This window comes from Cervus elaphus, chromosome 15, assembly GCF_910594005.1.
Source record: "Cervus elaphus chromosome 15, mCerEla1.1, whole genome shotgun sequence".
NCBI lineage: Eukaryota > Metazoa > Chordata > Mammalia > Artiodactyla > Cervidae > Cervus > Cervus elaphus.
In genome coordinates this window covers 50,200,825-50,219,810 of record NC_057829.1, presented here as the reverse complement: position 1 = coordinate 50,219,810, position 18,986 = coordinate 50,200,825, and the positions used below count along the sequence as shown (strand labels likewise).

Genomic DNA, 18,986 nt, shown 5'->3' with positions numbered 1-18,986 from the left:
TAGTTCTTCTTCACTTTCTGCCATAATGGTGGTGTCAGCTGCATATCTGAGGTTATTGATATTTCTCCTGGCAATCTTGATTCCAGCTTGTGCTTCAGCCAGCCCAGCATTTCTCATGATGTACTCTGCATATAAGTTAAATAAGCAGGGTGACAATATACAGCCTTGTCGTACTCCTTTTCCTATTTGGAACCAGTCTGTTGTTCTATGTCCAGTTCTAACTGTTGCTTCCTGACCTGCATACAGGTTTCTCAAGAGGTAGGTCAGGTGGTCTGGTTTTCCCATCTCTTTCAGAATTTTCCACAGTTTATTGTAATCCACACAGTCAAAGACTTTGGCATAGTCAATAAAACAGAAATAGACATTTTTTTCTGGAATTCTCTTGCTTTTTTTGATGATCCAGAGGATGTTGGCAAATTGATCTCTGGTTCTTCTGCCTTTTCTAAAACCAGCTTGAACATCTAGAAGTTAACAGTTCACATACGCTGAAGTCTGGTTTGGAGAATTTTAAGCATTACTTTACTAGCGTGTGAGATGAGTGCAATTGTGCAGTAGTCTGAGCATTCTTTGGCATTGCCTTTCTTAGGGATTGGAATGAAAACTGACATTTTCCAGTCCTGTGGCCACTGCTGAGTCTTCCATATTGAGTGCAGCACTTTCACAGCATCATCTTTTCGGATTTGAAATAGCTCAACTGGAATTCCATCACCTCCACTAGCTTTGTTGGTGGTGATGCTTCCTAAGGCCCACTTGACTTCACATTCCAGGATGTCTGGCTCTAGGTGAGGGATAACACCATCGTGATTATCTGGCTCATGAAGATCTTTTTTGTACAGTTCTTCTGTGTATTCTTGCCACCTCTTCTTAATATCTTCTGTTTCTGTTAGGTCTATACCATTTCTGTCCTATATTGAGCCCATCTTTGCATGAAATGTTCCCTTGGTATCTCTAATGTTCTTAAAGATATCTCTAGTCTTTCCCATTCTATTTTTTCCTCTATTTCTTTGTATTGATTGCTGAGGAAGGCTTTCTTATCTCTCCTTGCTATTCTTTAGAACTCGACATTCAAATGTGTGTATCTTTCCTTTTCTCCTTTGCTTTTCCCTTCTCTTCTTTTCACAGCTACATGCCTCCTGAGAAGTCTGTAGGCAGGTCAAGAAACAACAGTTAGGACTGGGCATGGAACAATGGACTGGTTCCAAATTGGAAGAGTAGTATGTCAAGGTTGTATATTGTCACCCTGCTTATTTAACTCATATGCAGAGTACATCATGAGAAAAGCTGGGCTGGAAGAAGCACAAGCTGGAATCAAGATTGCTGGGAGAAATATCAATAACCTCAGAAATGCAGATGACACAACACTTATGGCAGAAAGCGAAGAGAAACTAAAGAGCCTCTTGATGAAAGTGAAAGAGGAGAGTGAAAAAGTTGGCTTAAAAGTCAATATTCAGAAAACTAAGATCATGGCATCTGGTCCCATCACTTCATGCAAATAGATGTGGAAACAATGTAAACAGTGAGAGGCTTTATTTTTTGGAGCTCCAAAATCACTGAAGATGGTGACTGCAGCTGTGAAATTAAAAGACGCTTGCTCCTTGGATGAAAAGTTATGACCAACCTAGACAGCATATTAAAAAGCAGAGACATTGCTTCGCCATCAAAGGTCCGTATAGTCAAAGCTATAGGTTTTCCAGTGGTCATGTATGGATGTGAGAGTTGAACCATAAAGAAAGCTGAGTGCTGAAGAATGGAGGCTATTGAACTGTGGTGTTGGAGAAAATTCTTGAGAGTCCCTTGGACTGCAAGGAGATCCAACCAGCCCATCTCAAAGCAAATCAGTACTGAATATTCATTGGAAGGACTGATGTTGAAGCTGAAACTCCAATACTTTGGCCACCTGATACGAAGAACCTACTGATCAGAAAAGGCCCTGATGCTGGAAAAAATTGTAGGCAGAAGGAGAAGGGGGTGACAGGGGATGAGATGGGTGGATGGCATCACCAACTTGATGGACATGAGTTTGAGTAAGGTCTGGGAGTTGGTGATGGACAGGGAAGTGTGGTGTGCTGCAATTCATGGGGTCGCAAAGAGTCAGCCACAACTGTGCGACTGAATTGAACTGCAGAATATAATTCTAGACATAAAGCTGTCTTTGTGACCCAATGGACTGCAGCCTGCCAGGCTGTTCTGTCCATGGGGATTATCCAAGCAATACTGGAGTGGTTTGCCCTCCTCTAGGGGATCTTCCCAACCCAGAGATTGAACCCAGGTCTCCTGCACTGGAGGCAGATTGTTTACTGACTGAGCCACCATGGAAGTCACAGAATACTGGAGTGGTTGTTATCCCTTCTCCAGGGGATCTTCCCTGCCCAGGAATTGAACCACTGTCTTCTGCATTGCAGGCAGATTCTTTACCAACTGAGCTTGGGCTTCCCCGGTGGCTCCGTCGGTAAAACTACCATATGAACCAGCAGTCCCACCACGGGGCACATACCCTGAGAAAACCACAACTCTAAAAGACACATATACCCCAGTGTTCACTGGAGCACTATTTACAATAGTCAAGACATGGAAGCTACCTAGATGTCCACTGACAGACGAGTGGATAAAGAAATTGTGGCACATATGTACAACAGAATATTAGTCATAGAAAAAAACAAATTCAAACAAGTTTGAATCAGCTTTAGTGAGGTGGATGAAGGTAGAGCCTGTTTTACAGAATGAAGTAAGTCAGAAAGAGAAAAACAAATACTGTATATTAACATATATATATGGAATCTAGAAAAATAAAACTGATGAACTTATTTGCAGGGAAGCAGTAGAAACACAGGCATAGAGAACAGACTTATGGATACAACGAGGGAAGAAGAGGGTGGGACGAATTGAAATAGTAGCATGGAAACATACATCACCGTGTATAAAATAGGTAAATGGTGGGAATTTGTTGTATGATGCAGGAAGCTCAACTCAGTTCTGTGACAACCTAATGGGTTAGGAAGGGGTGGGCGATTGAAGGGAGGTTCAAGAGGGAGTGGACATATGTACACCTGTGGTTAATTCATGTTGATGTTGTAACACAACATTGTAAAGCAATTATCCTCCCATTAAATATAAATAAATTTCAAAACATAAAATATGATTCTGGGCTTTGTGCTAACCTAGACTGGCTTTGTATTTCTAGAACATATTTATAATTTAATTTGAGAAATAAACAGTATCGTCTTATTCCTACCCTGAGGGGTGTGACAGAATCCATATTTATTACAGCTAAAACAAAAGGGGGACAGTGCCAAGAAGCATATGAGAGGTTTCAATACCTAACTATCAGAAATCAGAAGACAAAGGCAATACATGAGGAACCTAAAACGATTTTTGGAGGAATTTGTATGTAGGCTCCTAGTATGATGGACGTGCAGGGATAACAGATGTAGAGAACAGCTTCTGACTCTAGGGTATGAGAGAACCTGAGGGAGCAACTAACCTGGAGCAGCTGTCCTCCACCCCAAGCTGGGATCCAGGCTTCTCTGCAGAGAGTGTGGCTGTGCCCACTGGACAATGAAGTTCGTGCAGCAGGCAGGAGCTGTCCTGAAGCAAACCACACACAGTAGGTACCAGAGAGACTTACAAAGAAGCTGACCACTGGGATACTGATGAGACTCACTGGGAAGATGCCCATGGTTGTACTGGCAAAAATCTTTGGAAGAGTGTGTGTCACTGAGCCCCCTAATGCAATATCAGAGGAGCCCCCTTCCCACTAGCTGGGATGCTGCCTGCTGACAAGGAAGCCTTGGTATCTGAGCCACTGGAGTAAGAGATAAAGCACCAAACAAAGAAGAGAAACCCCTTTCCTCTTGCAGTATATTCTCCCCCACCTCCACCCCAGCATATTCTACTGACAAAGCACTGTACTGGTTGTCAAAGGGGAAGTATGTCAGAGGGCAAAGAAGGGTGGATTTGGACTTAAAAAGCCACGATGACTGGTATAATGACTATGTATGTATGTATGTGTGTGTGTGTATATATATATATATATATATATATATATACATCTCAAAATGATTGAAGAATCTCTAATCTTCTACCTGTATTCAAGCTTTGAAGTATCAGAATAAAAGTTATCTGAGGTGAGCTGAAAAATCTGGTTTTAATTATATCATGAAGGCACTGGCTATTTATATCATTAGCTCCTTTTGTCTACTCAAAATACAATTTAAGATTTCTCCTCAGGGTTTAAATAGTTACAATTTACTGACTTAGGGCAGTGAAGTGGGAAATGAGCTTACTTCAGTTCTAATAATTGTATACTTTTTGACTAGACTGTGTCTTATAAATTGCACCTACCAAACTGAATCTGCTATCTGCCTTCCCTGAGTTCCTCATAGTATTTGGCTAAGGATATTCTGGAATATTTTTTATTGAATTGGATCTAAATAAAGAGTAAGTAATGAAAACTACAGTCTTTAGAGTCAGACAGATGTTTCACTTAAGTTTTGTGTGAACCTGAGTAAAATATTTAATTTTTCTTGGTACAAATTATAAAACCTATTTAATACAATTGCTGTGAGGATTGAATGAGACTGTCTATAAAAAGTTTAGCATAGCACATAATAAGTCCTCAATAAATGGTAGCTGTTATTAATAGAATATATTTCAAGTTTTATTGATTCTTAAAATGAATGAAAACTTGACATAATTTTGGGTACAATTGCCAAGCTGTGCATTCCGAAAATGAAAGAGTAAAAACACAAAAGGATGTCAAGAAGAGAAAAGAATTCTTGACAAATGACTACTGAAACTAGGAAGTTCATTCAATAAAGGTAATAAAAATGAAGACTTTACAAAAGGAATAATCAGATCCAGTTTGCATTTCATCAGGCTGTGTTACAGGCCAAATCTATTTTACTGTCTCATTTATGTGACAGATGGTGTGACAACTTATTGAATTGATAAACTGTTTTCAGTTATTCAATCACTGTGCAATCATCTTACTGTATTTCTACTCTCCTAATTTGAAACAGATTCAACCCTTTGTCCAGATGGTTTCCTGAACATGCAATGCCAGTCAGCAGGCTGGACTGTACCCTTCAGACTGTTTGTCTATTCCAGAGTCTTAGAGATGACGGCATGCTTATATCACAAGTCACATTTGTCATGGCAGGATTTGTGTTTCTCCTCAGGTTAATAATATCTGATGGAGGCATCAGGTCTCCTTTCCTTAAAAGCAAGGAAACCAGTTTAGGAAGAGGTGCTTCAAAGATAAAAACCAGGTCTGTGACAGTGACTTGTGGGTTTGTGAATTGGGAATGGCAGTGTCAAATCTCTGCTAAAGCAAGCAAATAAAATAGCCCTTGCCTAGTAGAAAGGGATGGAGGCAAAGCAAAAACAACACCCAGTTGTGGATGGGACTGGCGATAGAAGCAAGGTTCGATGCTATAAAGAGCAATATTGCATAGAAACCTGGAATGTTAGGTCCATGAATCAAGGCAAATTGGAAGTGGTCAAACAGGAGATGACAAGAGTGAATATCGACATTCTAGGAATCAGTGAACTAAAATGGACTGGAATAGGTGAATTTAACTCACATGACCATTATATCTACTACTGTGGGCAGGAATACCTTAGAAGAACTGGAGTAGCCATCATAGTCAACAAAAGAGTCTGAAATGAAGTACTTGGATGCAATCTCAAAAACGACAGAATGATCTCTGTTCATTTCCACGGCAAATCATTCAATATCACAGTAATACAAGTCTATGCCCTGAACAGTACACTGAAGAAGCTGAAGTTGAACAGTTCTATGAAGACCTACAAGACTTTCTAGAACTAACACCCCAAAAAGATGTCCTTTTCATTATAGGGGACTGGAATGCAAAAGTAGAACTCAAGAAACACTTGGAGTAACAGGCAGATTTGGCCTTGGAGTACAGAAGCAGGGCAAAGGCTAACAGAGTTCTGCCAAGAGCACACACTGGTCATTGCAAACACCCTCTTCCAACAACACAAGAGAAGACTCTACACATGGACATTACCAGATGGTCAATACTGAAACCAGATTGATTATATTCTTTGCAACCAAAGATGGACAAGCTCTATACAGTCAGCAAAAACAAGACTGGGAGCTGACTGTGGCTCAGATCATGAACTCCTTATTACCAAATTCAGACTGAAATTGAAAAAAGTGGAGGAAACCACTAGACCGTTCAGGTATGACCTAATTCAAATCCCTTATTACTATACAGTAGAAGTGAGAAACAGATTTAAGGACTAGATCTGACAGACAGAGTGCCTGATGAACTATGGATGGAGGTTCATGACATTGTACATGAGACAGGGATCAAGACTATCCCCAAGAAAAAGAAATGCAAAAAAGCAAAATGGCTTACAAATAGCTGTGAAAAGAAGAGAAGGGAAAAGCAAAGGAGAAAAGGAAAGATACACACATTTGAATACAGAGTTCCAAAGAATAGTAAGGAGAGATAAGAAAGCCTTCCTCAGCAATCAATACAAAGAAATAGAGGAAAAAATAGAATGGGAAAGGCTAAGATCTCTTCAAGAACATTAGAGATACCAAGGGAACATTTCATGCAAAGATGGGCTCAATATAGGACAGAAATGGTATGGACCCAACAGAAACAGAAGATACTAAGAAGAGGTGGCAAGAATACACAGAAGAACTGTACAAAAAAGATCTTCACGAGCCAGATAATCACGATGGTGTTATCCCTCACCTAGAGCCAGACATCCTGGAATGTGAAGTCAAGTGGGCCTTAGGAAGCATCACCACCAACAAAGCTAGTGGAGGTGATGGAATTCCAGTTGAGCTATTTCAAATCCGAAAAGATGATGCTGTGAAAGTGCTGCACTCAATATGCCAGCAAATTTGGAAGACTCAGCAGTGGCCACAGGACTGGAAAATGTCAGTTTTCATTCCAATCCCTAAGAAAGGCAATGCCAAAGAATGCTCAAACTACTGCACAATTGCAATCATCTCACACGCTAATAAAGTAATGCTCAAAATTCTCCAAGCCAGGCTTCAGCAATACATGAACCATGAACTTCCAGATGCTCAAGCTGGTTTTAGAAAAGGCAGAATAATCAGAGATCAAGCTGCAAACATCCTCTGGATCATTAAAAAAGCAAGAGAATTCCATAAAAATATCTATTTCTGTTTTATTGACTATGCCAAAGCCTTTGATTGTATGGATCACAATAAACTGAAAAATTCTGAAAGAGATGGGAAAACCAGACCACCTGACCTGCCTCTTGAGAAACCTGTTTGCAGGTCAGGAAGCAACAGTTAGAACTGGACATGGAACAACAGACTGGTTCCAAAGTGGGAAAGGAGTACGTCAAGGCTGTATATAGTTACCCTGCTTATTTAACTTATATGCAGAGTACATCATGAGAAATGCTGGGCTGGCTGAAGCACAAGCTGGAATCAAGATTGTCGGGAGAAATATCAAAAACCTCAGATATGCAGATGATACCACCCTTATGGCAGAAAGTGAAGAAGAACTAAAGAGCCTCTTGATGAAAGTGAGAGAGGAGAGTGAAAAAGTTGGCTTAAAGCTCAACATTGAGAAAACTAAGTTCATGGCATCCAGTCCCATCACTTCATGGCAAATAGATGGGGAAACAGTGGAAACAGTGGCTGACTTTATTTTTGCAGGCTCCAAAATTATTGCAGATGGTGATTGGAACAATGAAATTTAAAGATGCTTGCTCTTTGGAAGAAAAGCGATGACAAACCTAGGCAGCATATTAAAAAGCAGAGACATTACTTTGTCAGCAAAGGTCCATCTAGTCAAGGCTATGGTTTTTCCACTGGTCCTGTATGGATGCAAGAGTTGTACTATAAAGAATGCTGAGCACCAAAGAATTGATGCTTTTGAACTGTGGTGTTGGAGAAGACTCTTGAGAGTCCTTTGGATTGCAAGGAGGCCCAAGCAGTCCATCCTAACGGAGATCAGTCCTGGGTGTTCACTGGAAGGACTGATGTCGAAGCTGAAACTCCAATAATTTGGCCACAAAGAGCTGACTCATTTGAAAAGACCCTGATGCTGGGAAAGATTGAGGGCAGGAGGAGAAGGGGATGACAGAGGATGAGATGGTTGGATGGCATCACCGACTCAGTGGACATAGGTAGACTCAGTGGACATTGGGTAGGCTCCGGGAGTTAGTGATGGACAAGGAGGTCTGGCGTGCTGCCTTTCATGGGGTTGCAAAGAGTCGGACACGATTGAGCTGCTGAACTGAACTGAACTGAGTAGAAAGCGAACATGGTATATTGCTAGCCCCAATTAGATAGAAGTTTAGCAAAGTAGCCACGTTCACTGGCGGTTTTTTTTTAAAATACTGTTAAGAATGTTAGAAAAATAAACTAGGAAAGAATGGGAAAGGTATGAATTACAAGCAGATACACATCTTCAAAGATGAGAGCATAAAGAGTCACCTTTTCTCAGCCTTCACTTTTAAAAGAGATTATTTTGCTCTGGAAAGTTTGGGCATTTTTAATTTCTATTGGGATAACAAGTAAGAGGGAGCTAAGAACTGAAATTCAAACCTGGTAAGTTAATGATGATAATAATATTAGCTATGCTTACTTAAAGACTTTAATAATATTATTTAGAGACTTTAATAAGGCAATAATAGCATTACCAATATTTACTAGTACTTATTATGTGCTAGGCAGCCACATATATTAATCCATTTAATCCTCACTGAAAACCACACTATAACTTTTCACCTATTATTTATTAATATATTGGACAAACATTTATTTGGCACTTACCTTATTTGTGACACATAGTATTGTTTCTCTCCAACAGCACTAAAATGTAGATATAATTGGTGCCTTATGGATCTTCAGAGAGGTTAAGTAATTTATAAAGGCTATACAACTAGCAGGTGGTAGACTTGGTTTTCAAATTCATATCTGACTTAAAATCAGTCCTTAATTCCTGGCTACCTCTAATCCTATGGCCCCTAACCTTTCCTTTCAGCCATTTATTAATACATTGAGAAAGCCCCATTGTAGAGACATTGAGAAAGCTCCTAACTTCTTTTAGGTTCAGTCTCCTTATTTATGTGATCATCATCACCCATGTACCACATGGGGTTATTGTGAAGTTAAATGAGGCATAATGTTAAATATCTTAGAATACTAACTGACATGTAAATATATTTTGGTTGGATCAAGCCACAGTGTGTTTCTTCTTATATTAGGAACCTTGATCCACTGACAGAAAGTAAATATTTAATTTTTGTTTTTCATCAGGATTTAAATAATACATAGTCAAATTGCAATTATTTTTAAAACTATGTTCCTCATTTCCTTAGTGCTTTTTTTAAAATAGCTCAAAATCTTGCAGAAACATGCAGAGAAATAGAAAGGATTTCACTTAAAAAACCCAAACTAAGATTCTATTCTCTTTTGGATAAGCTTTCCATCCAACTCCAAATCATTTGATTATTCAGAGAATGCTTGTCCGGTTTGAGTTCTTGACTTTTTTCTTCTTTTTCTTCCTATCTAGGTAGTTTTCATAAAAGGAGAAGTTGCAATTAAGGACTAAACCGAAACATGTTCCTCATAGGAAGTTATGCTTCCATGAAAAAACGCATGGGAAATGTAATCTCTACTAAAGGAATGCATCTTATGAATAGAAACTTTTTTTGAAGCAAACAGTTAAATATAAAAACAGCACCAAGTGTCATGGCTTTGGCTCTGTTTGTTAGTTTTTCTCCTAATGCACAAACTTTCCCTACCTGTACTATTAGAGATATTTTCCTATCTAAGAGCCGAGGAAAAGATGGTACTGATAACCTAATAAGAACCACACTTAAGGAGTCTTGAACAGTTCCTGTGTTAGAATTATTTCCTTTGTGACTGGGAAAATTCAAAATGGAAGGTTTGCTGTGATTTTAGATCTTCATCATGACTAGGCTTAGGGAAAAACCTATCTGGTAGGCTAAAAGTAGAATGATAATAATCTTTTTGGTAATGTCATGCCTATCACTTGAACATATTTTACTGAAAGTCTGGTGGGATCAGCTACAACTTTGGGAGGAAGCTGTAATATCTATAGTTTAGAGAGTGTACATTTAGACTTACCTAACAGTGAAAGTGAACTTAAACATAGAACAGTGAACTATTGTTTTCTGCCATAATAGTATTAAGAAGAAATTAAATTCAATGATCTCTTCTACTAAACTCTGCCAAATTGTTGTTTTTGTGTTTACATTTATTCTTCTTTAGTTAAATAATGAATGTGAAATCATTGTTTATGATTATACCCTATTTTCTTTTTCAGGAAAACAGTAAGGCATGTATATACTCTATTAAGGGTTTCCTTGGTGGCTCAGTTGGTAAAGAATCTGCCTGACATGCAGGAGACCCTAGGTTGGATCCCTGGGTCAGGAAGAGCCCCTGGAGAAGGAAATGGCAACCCACTCCAGTGGAGAATCCCATGGACAAAGGAGTGCGGAGGTTAAAGTCCATGGGATTGCAAAGAGTTGGACATGACTTAGTGACTAAACCACCACCATAGTCTATTGAAAGAGTTAAAAAATAAATGTAAAGTGATGAGGCGATAAGAATAATGAATAACAAAAAAGGTTAAAAAAAAGATGAAACCAGCATTAAGATTAATACAGCACTTGCATGCCTCAAGGTCCTGTGTTACTGCTGCAGATTTAGTTCTGTGCTTTCTAGTGATCAAAGCAAGAAAGATACATTTTCTTTGATTTATTTATTCAATAAAAAGCAATTAATCTGCTGGTATACAGTATATGCCATTGAGGGTCCTAGGTATTATAATCTTCTAAAGAAAGTTACAAAATTAGATATTCTTATATTACAGAACAATGATTTATTCAAGAAAAACACATCTTTCCCTAATGTTAAGAGCTGAAAGAACGCCTTCTTGAGGATCCTTATAAAACAAGTCTAATTAATTTTGACAATAATTTTTACTATTCTGTAATGGTAAACAAGCAGTTGCAATGACTCAATGAAGCAGTTGTTGTAAGGATATTGTGTCCAAAGTACAGAGAGAACCTAGGAGAGGACACTTGAGTCAGCCTGAAGGAATCAAAGAAGTCTTCATGGCTAGCTAGCATTTAGGTCATTCTTGAAAACTGATGAATTGCATAGCAGAACTGCCTGGCATTCCAAGAAAAGAGCAAAGTCTATATGAATGCATATAAGTCAAATGAGAAAGGAATGTTCAGGGATTCTTAGTAGTTTATATTTGCATTGTACAGATTTTGAGTGACAGATAAAGATGAGTGGGTAAACAGGAAGCCAGATCATAAAGTGCCTTGAATGTCACGCAAAATGAATGCAACTTGTTTTGCTACAAATGGAGAGTTATTGAAGAGTGACAAGTGGTGATCAGATTTGTTAGTTAGAAAAGATAGAGAAAAACATGCTGAAAAAGTTGAGGGAAGATTACAAGGTGGAAGGAAGGGAACTAATAGCCAGGGTCAGAGGTGATTAGATAGAACTTTAACTTGCAGTTATAACACGACTCATCCTTTTGTTACGGAATTTTTGGAAAAATTGAATGCTAAAGAACAATTTAAAATATCCGCAAAAGTGTTGCCTTGGGAATCTGAAGGGATGGTGGCATCTTCTACAAGGATAAATGGCACAAAAAGATGAGGATGAGGATAGATAACAGTATTTTCCATCTACAGTTCAGTTCAGTTCAGTTCAGTCACTCAGTCATGTTTGACCATTAGCGACCATGGACTGTAGCACGGCATGCTTCCCTATCCATCACTGACTCCTGGAGCTTACTCAAACTCATGGCCATTGAGTCGGTGATGCCATCCAACCATCTCATCCTCTGTCATCCCCTTCTACTCTTGTGTCCAATCTTTCCCAGCATCAGGGTCTTCTACAATGAGTCACTTCTTAGAATAAGGTGGTCAAACTATTGGAACTTCAGCTTCAATGTCAGTTCTTTCAATGAATATTCAGGACTGATTTCCTTTAGGATGGACTGGTTGGATCTCCTTGCAGTCCAAGGGACTCTCAAGAGTCTTCTCCAATACCACAGTTCAAAAGCATCAATTCTTCAGTGCTCAGCTTTCTTTATAGTCCAGCTCTCACATCCATACAAGACTACTGGAAAAACCATAGCTTTGACTAGATGGACCTTTATTGGCAAAATAATGTCTCTGCTTGTTAATATGCTGTCTAGGTTGGCCAAAGCTTTTCTTCCAAGGGGCAAATGTCTTTTAATTTCAGGGCTGCAGTCACCATCTGCAGTGATTTTGGAGACCAAAAAAATAAAGTCTGTCACTGTTTCCATTGTTTCCGCATCTATTTGCCACGAAGTGATGGGACCAGATGCCACGAACTTAGTTTTCTGAATGTTGAGTTTTAAGCCAACTTTTTCACTTTCCTCTTTCACTTTCATCAAGAGGCTCTTTAGTTCCTCTTCACTTTCTGTCATAAGTGTTGTGTCATCTGCATATCTGCAAAAGTTCTTTTAGAGAGTTAGAATATAACTTCAATTGTTATTTTCTAAATTTTACGAGACATTTACTGGGAAAGTCACGTACCTTTATTTTTTTTTTTGTCCTTTCATTGAATGAGATTAAATGACCACAGCTCTTAGGAACCGAATGCTGCATTCTTATTGAATTTCAATTTATTCTTATTATTTTTTTGAAACTCCTTGAGCAATTTAACCAGGTTGTCATAAGATGCATGCACATGTTAAATGGAATCAAAATCTCCCCAATTCTGTTATCTTGGTTTATAGGAAAATATTTCTGACTTACTTAAAAGAATTGCTTTACTAATAAAATTTAATTTTCTATATCAAGGAACTTTTAGTTCAAATTTAAATTTTTAGCAATTGATGCATTGGTTATAGAAACTTTATATGGTGCTGAATTTTCAAAAGTGTGAATGACGACAATCAGTTTTAAATAACTGATCAGATAAGCTAGTTACAAATAAATAATTGAACACTCTACAGTTTCTAGAAAGGACCAAACTGAGCTCATTGTTCCCAGTGTAATTGTTAGCTACATAGCTGTTTGACTACCAAGCCATCACTTTAATTACAGCATGATTGAATCTGTGGTACTATGCAGATAAAGGCTGAATTGATAAAAAATGGCCTGGCAACCACATGTTAGTGCCAAAGGAAGAGATCACCACAATCCAGGAATTTAAAAAGTGATAGATACTGTAGGACAAGTATCTACAGGACTTGTGCAGATCTCGGAACTTTATGGTTACCGTTATGTGGAGGAGGACTTTAAAGTAAGTAAAATTTTGGGGAAATTATTCAAGGTTGTACAGTTCATGCTTTTGGATTTTGATCAAAGCATGCAAAGAATTCAATCTTTATAACCTATGTCCAGCTTACTTAGTATCTCGCTGTAGTCTTAGGTTTCAACAAGAAGTTGCACTTCTGCAGTGTTCTTTTATATAACGTGTATTATGTCTTCCTGAGCCATATTGGAAACCTACTGTTGGGGCATTGGATAGGCATGTATAGATAGGTTTTTACATGTATCCTCATAGATAGGGTCTCTACTACATTAAAAATAGCTAGACCATGCTTCCTTATGTATTTTATTTCCTGTTTGAATGCTAAAATTTTCACTTGAACTTTTTTAGTTGCTAGGCTTTCTTCTGATTTTCATAAATGAGCACTGACCGTGCTGTCCAAAAACAAGGCATGTAAGTGTCTTTAGAAACCGCTAAATAAAGTACAAAAATCTAGTTTTTCATAATATCTTCCTATTTTTCTTCCTTAGACATTCTCTCTGTCTTCTGCTACCTAGTACTCTCTTTTAGGAGGTTCTCCCGATGGTTCAGATGATAAAGAATCTACCTGTAATGCAGGAAACTCAGGCTCAATCCCTGGATCAGGAAAATTCCCTGGAGAAGGGAATGGTTACCCACTTCAGTATTCTTGCCTGGAGAATCTCATGGACAGAAGAGCCTTGTGAGCTACAGTCTGTGGGGTCACAAAGAGTCAGGAATAACTAATGCTTTCAGTTTTTCACTTCATCATGTGATCAACAATGACCCTTTATATTTAGAGCCTAATTACTATTTTTACTTATTACTACTAAAAAGTCATACTCTGGATAAACAGAGAAATAAATGAAAAAAAAAAAACCTACATAAATCTAAAAACACAAGTTTTCAAACTAGAGAATTATTGTGACATAAATGTACTTTTATACATTATATATAGATATTTTTGTTTTTATTTTATTATCATTTGTTAGCCCCCATGAATCAAATGGAGAAAATTTTATAAACATCAGGAAAACCTTTACTCCAATTAGAAAAATAATGTATATTCAATTTTGAAAATTCTGATGTTTTATGATGCATTGAGAAAACAGATGCTAGAATCATACTGTCTGATATGGTAGTGACTGTATTTAGCACTCAGAATATAGTTAGTGCTTATAGAAATATACTATACGTATAAAACATTTGTTAGAAAACAATTCCAGAAATTGGAAAACAAACAATTGTCATGGAAAAACAGAATGTAACATATTAATGTTTTGATGTTGATTACATGTTGAAATGGTAACATTTTGGACATACTGAGTTAAAAATTTATCAAATTAATTATACCCGTTTTTTCTTACTTTCGTAATATAAGTGCAAGAAAAATTTAAATTACGTATTTGTCTCAAAGTATGTTACACTCTGTTAGAGAATTCATTTTGTTTGTACAAAAAAGCCTGAGCTAATTTAAGACATTTTGATATAAAAAATGATCATATATTCTGATTTACAAAATGTTTGTGGAAGGGTGGTATCCTGGCAGAATGGTGGATAAGTACATGTTGATGTTTTTATAAATGCACTTGGTATTGTGTTCACGTGTAAAGCAAAGGGCCTTGTATTCCTATACTCCTATTAAGTTGTCTTCCTTCATTAGTTAAGGTACCATCTGGGACTGACTATGCTTAATCTCAGGGCAGTGATCCAGCAGAATCCAGAGAACAAAAGTATTTATTCCTAAGTTTTCAAAGCCTAGACCTTGAGGCATAAATATAAGATTTAGGGTGATACTTTAAGCAGTCTGATTGATTTTTTCTTATCTCCAAAACTAGATCAAGTTTTTCCTAACTGGGGAAGGGTGAAGAGAAAGAGAGAGGAGAAGAGGATGCTAGAGAGTTTACATAGCATCATATCCTTAAAAGGCCTATGCCCTATATTTCATACAGATCACTAGCCAGGAAGTGGCCAAGGGCTAATAAAAGAATTCACACCCTGGGGACTGAGTCTTATGCAAATAAGGTAGTAAGAACCCAGAGTTCTGACTTCAACCCAGCACAGCACTGGAGCAAAAATGATTAGACGGTTTTTTTGGGAACATGGCCTTATTTAGCCTCATTATATTTCCAGAGGTCCCAGAAAGTCATGAGAGAGAGCACCTGCATGTTTCCCATACCCTCAAAAAGAGGAGGGAAATAACTGAAAGTGAGTCAATTAAGGAAAGGTTTATGGACAAGTGTGAAAGATATCAAAATAGCAACTAGTGTGGGCACAGAACCAAGCACAGCCTGAGATCGTGTGTATCTCAGTACATGGAGGAACTAAATCCGGATTCTTTTCTGATCTAAGAACTGACTGCTATTTCAAGAGTTCCTGGAATATACATGCAGCTTGAGGAGAAAAAAGAAAGAAGAAAAACTCGGTTAGTTGAGGAACATAAAGGAGGTTTAACTCAAATGTAATCTCAGAGTTTCATATCTTCTATGTGATCAGTGAGGTAGCAAGCAAGGATCATGAATCATTTTAAAATTCTGGATGACTTGAGAACATTTTTATTTAGTTTTAATGGGCATGTATTTACTAGTGGGAAAAAAAAAGTTTTAAATGTCACTTTGGTTTGTCTCCAGGGGACAATCCCATGACTAAAGGCCAAATCCTTGGGAAACTTTTAGTAACCTCTCTTTTTTGCTTCTTAAAGAACTCCAGGAGATGGTGAGGGACAGGGAGGCCTGGCTTGCTGCAGCCTACGGGGTGCCAAAGAGTCATGACTTAGCGACTGAACAACAACTCTTTCTTCTAAAACCATTACTTCTCCATATGTACATAAGTCTGCTTTCTTTGAGCATTTTCAATGTCCAAAGCTGATTTTCTCTTTTATATCTCTTCAACTTTTTGTGGTGAAATATTCAAATAAACAGAAAAGTTGAAGCACTAGTAGAATGAACACTGTATTCATGTCACATAAATTCAACAATTAACCATCTACTATATTTGTTTTATTTCTTACTCTCTATGGATACACACATTTATTCTGAAATGTTTAAACATAAATTTTAGACAGTATTTATTTTCATCCTTAAATTTTTCAAAATGAGGACATTGTGTTACATAAGTACAATACTAATCACAAACCTATGAAAATAACAAAAATGACTTGTTATCATTTAATCTTCAGCCCACATTCAAATTTCCCCACTTATGCCATGGATGTGTTTTCTAGTTATTATTTTTTTTCTAAAGAATTCTGTCTATGTTCTTATGTTGTATGTGTTGCTACATCTTTTTAGTTTCTTTTGAAAGTAGTTCCCTCCACATACCCCTCTTTTTTTAAATTACATTTTTTTAAAAAGCCCAGATCAGTGTTCTCATAAAATGTTCCACATTCTGAATTTATTTAATTACTTGCTACTTGTGTAGTTTAATATGTCCCCCTATCTCTTGTATTTCTTCTATATTGAAATTTAGGTCTAACTGATGAGATTCACGGTAAATATTTTTGGCCAAGGCTACATTGTCAGTGACATTGTGTATTTCATGATGCATCACATCAGGACTGACGTATGTCAGGTTCTCCCACCATTTGACCCCTTGGTGAAGTGGTTACTCTCCACTATACAGATACATTTTCCCATTTGCAGTAAGTTATTTGCAGTGTTACTTTAGACTCTCTCTAAATACATCCTTCTTTTCTTCACCACTTTGATTCTTAACCAATTGCTTGCCTCACAGAAGTTATATCCTCTCCCTGAAGCTTCCTTTCTTCCCATCCATTAATTAAGAACAAATGTGAGATTGTAAAGATTCAGTGACATAAAGAATGTGAAATGGTTTTGGAAATTTCAAAGTATTTTGCAATTGTAAGACATTGTTATTCCTATAAAGAAATATTAATAGTTTCAGATTCTCTGAACAAACTCCTTATTCAGGGGAAGCCGTGGTGATCTGGTACATGGCTTAGCAACCAGCTTTCCAAACAGAAAAGCCTTGCTTTTTAAATTTTTCCAGTTTATGTGGTGTTAATATTCCTACTCTGGCCAATTTCAAACCAACACCTTGATGTCAACCAGACTGCAAACTTCCAGAAAATTTAATGATCAACTCTTTCGAGCTTAAACAGGTCAATTTCAGCACAACACTGAGAGGATGCTTGTAGGGAAGGGTTGCCAGATTTAACAAATACAAATATATCTGATATTTGAGACAGTTCTTTGTTGTGGATTTGAATTCAAATTTAGCCAGGTGTCCTGTATTTTCTCTGACAACCCTAGGTAAAGGGCATGTTTCCACGGGTATGTATGTGTGTGTATGTGTGTGGAGGTATAAGTGAGAAGCCTAAAGAGACAGATATTAATCTTCTTCCCCCAATGACTCAACCATACATTCTCGGTATTTATTTGATTAACTTTTTTTTTCTTTGCTTCAGTCAGGGAAATGCCACACCAGAATTTTCCCAGTTTATACTTTGTCTTATTACTAAGATTTCAGGGCAAAAAAGAAAAAGAGAGACTTTGAGAAGAATTGAGAAGTTTATGTTATAAAATGAGTTCTAAAAAAAAAAAAATTTGAATTATATAGCAACTTTCTATTTTGACCAAACTCAGTTCTAACCCTTTTCAAAACATACATAAGTAAACAAATGCCAAGCGTTATTTAAAAGTTTGGAAATTAGAATTTTCTTTAGAGTATGTAGGAAAATGGTTAATAAAAACTTTGGTAGTTTATGATAACTGCCTTACAGATAGACTTTGTTGGCATATTTAGGTGAATCAATTCTTTTTAAAATGATGCATGTGCAAAATAAACCGAAGAACTGAGTGGTCTCCAGTTGCCACAATGAGGTAGAATATAATTTGCCCAGCCATTTGTATTAAATATTTTTTAAAAGATTTTTTGATGTGGATGATTTTGAAAATCTTGATTGAAGTTGTTACAATATTGCTTCTGGTTTTTTTTTTTTTTTTCCACTTATTTTTATTAGTTGGAGGCTAATTACTTTACAATATTGTAGTGGGTTTTGTCATACATTGACATGAATCAGCCATGGATTTACATGTATTCCCCATTGCTTCTGTTTTATGTTTTGGTCTTTTGGCTACAAGGCCTGTGGGATCTAAGCTCCCTGACTAAGGATCACCCCCTGCATTAGAAGATGAAGTCCCAACCACTGAACTGTCAGGGAAATTCCCTGTATTAAGTATTATATATTAAAGATATTTACCTTTACAGTAAAAAGAATAGGAGGACAAACACTTTGGTTGTCACTGTATACTTAATATCCTATGAAAAATATGCTCTTTCCCTGTCAAAAGAAAATGTGCATTTGACTATATGGTTCAGTAAGTCATGCCCAGCTAGCCCAGGCAGTAGAGCATGAGACTCTTAATCTCAGGGTTGTGGGTTCGAGCCACACATTGGGCAACTTTTTTGCTGCCTTGGGTTTCCCTGATAGGTCAGTTTGTAAAGAACCCACCTCCAATGCATTAGATCCCAGTTCAATTCCTGGCTCGAGAAGATCCGCCAGAGAAAGGATAGCCTACCCACTTCCACAAGGGCTTCCCTTGTGGCTCAGGTGGTAAAGAATCCACCTGCAATGTGGGAGACCTGGGTTTGATCCCTGGGTTGGGAAGATCCTCTGGAGAAGGGGAAGGTTACCCACTCCAGTATTCTGGCCTAGAGAGTTCCATGGACTGTATAGGTCATACAAATTTGTTTG

General features: G+C 37.5%; 1 non-coding gene across 1 annotated transcript; it reads left to right on the top strand.

The window, feature by feature from the left end:
- The first annotated feature begins 18,618 nt into the window (after positions 1-18,618).
- Positions 18,619-18,691, top strand: TRNAK-CUU. The gene has a single exon. It is a non-coding gene; the product is annotated as a tRNA-Lys (tRNA).
- The last annotated feature ends 295 nt before the right edge of the window (positions 18,692-18,986 follow it).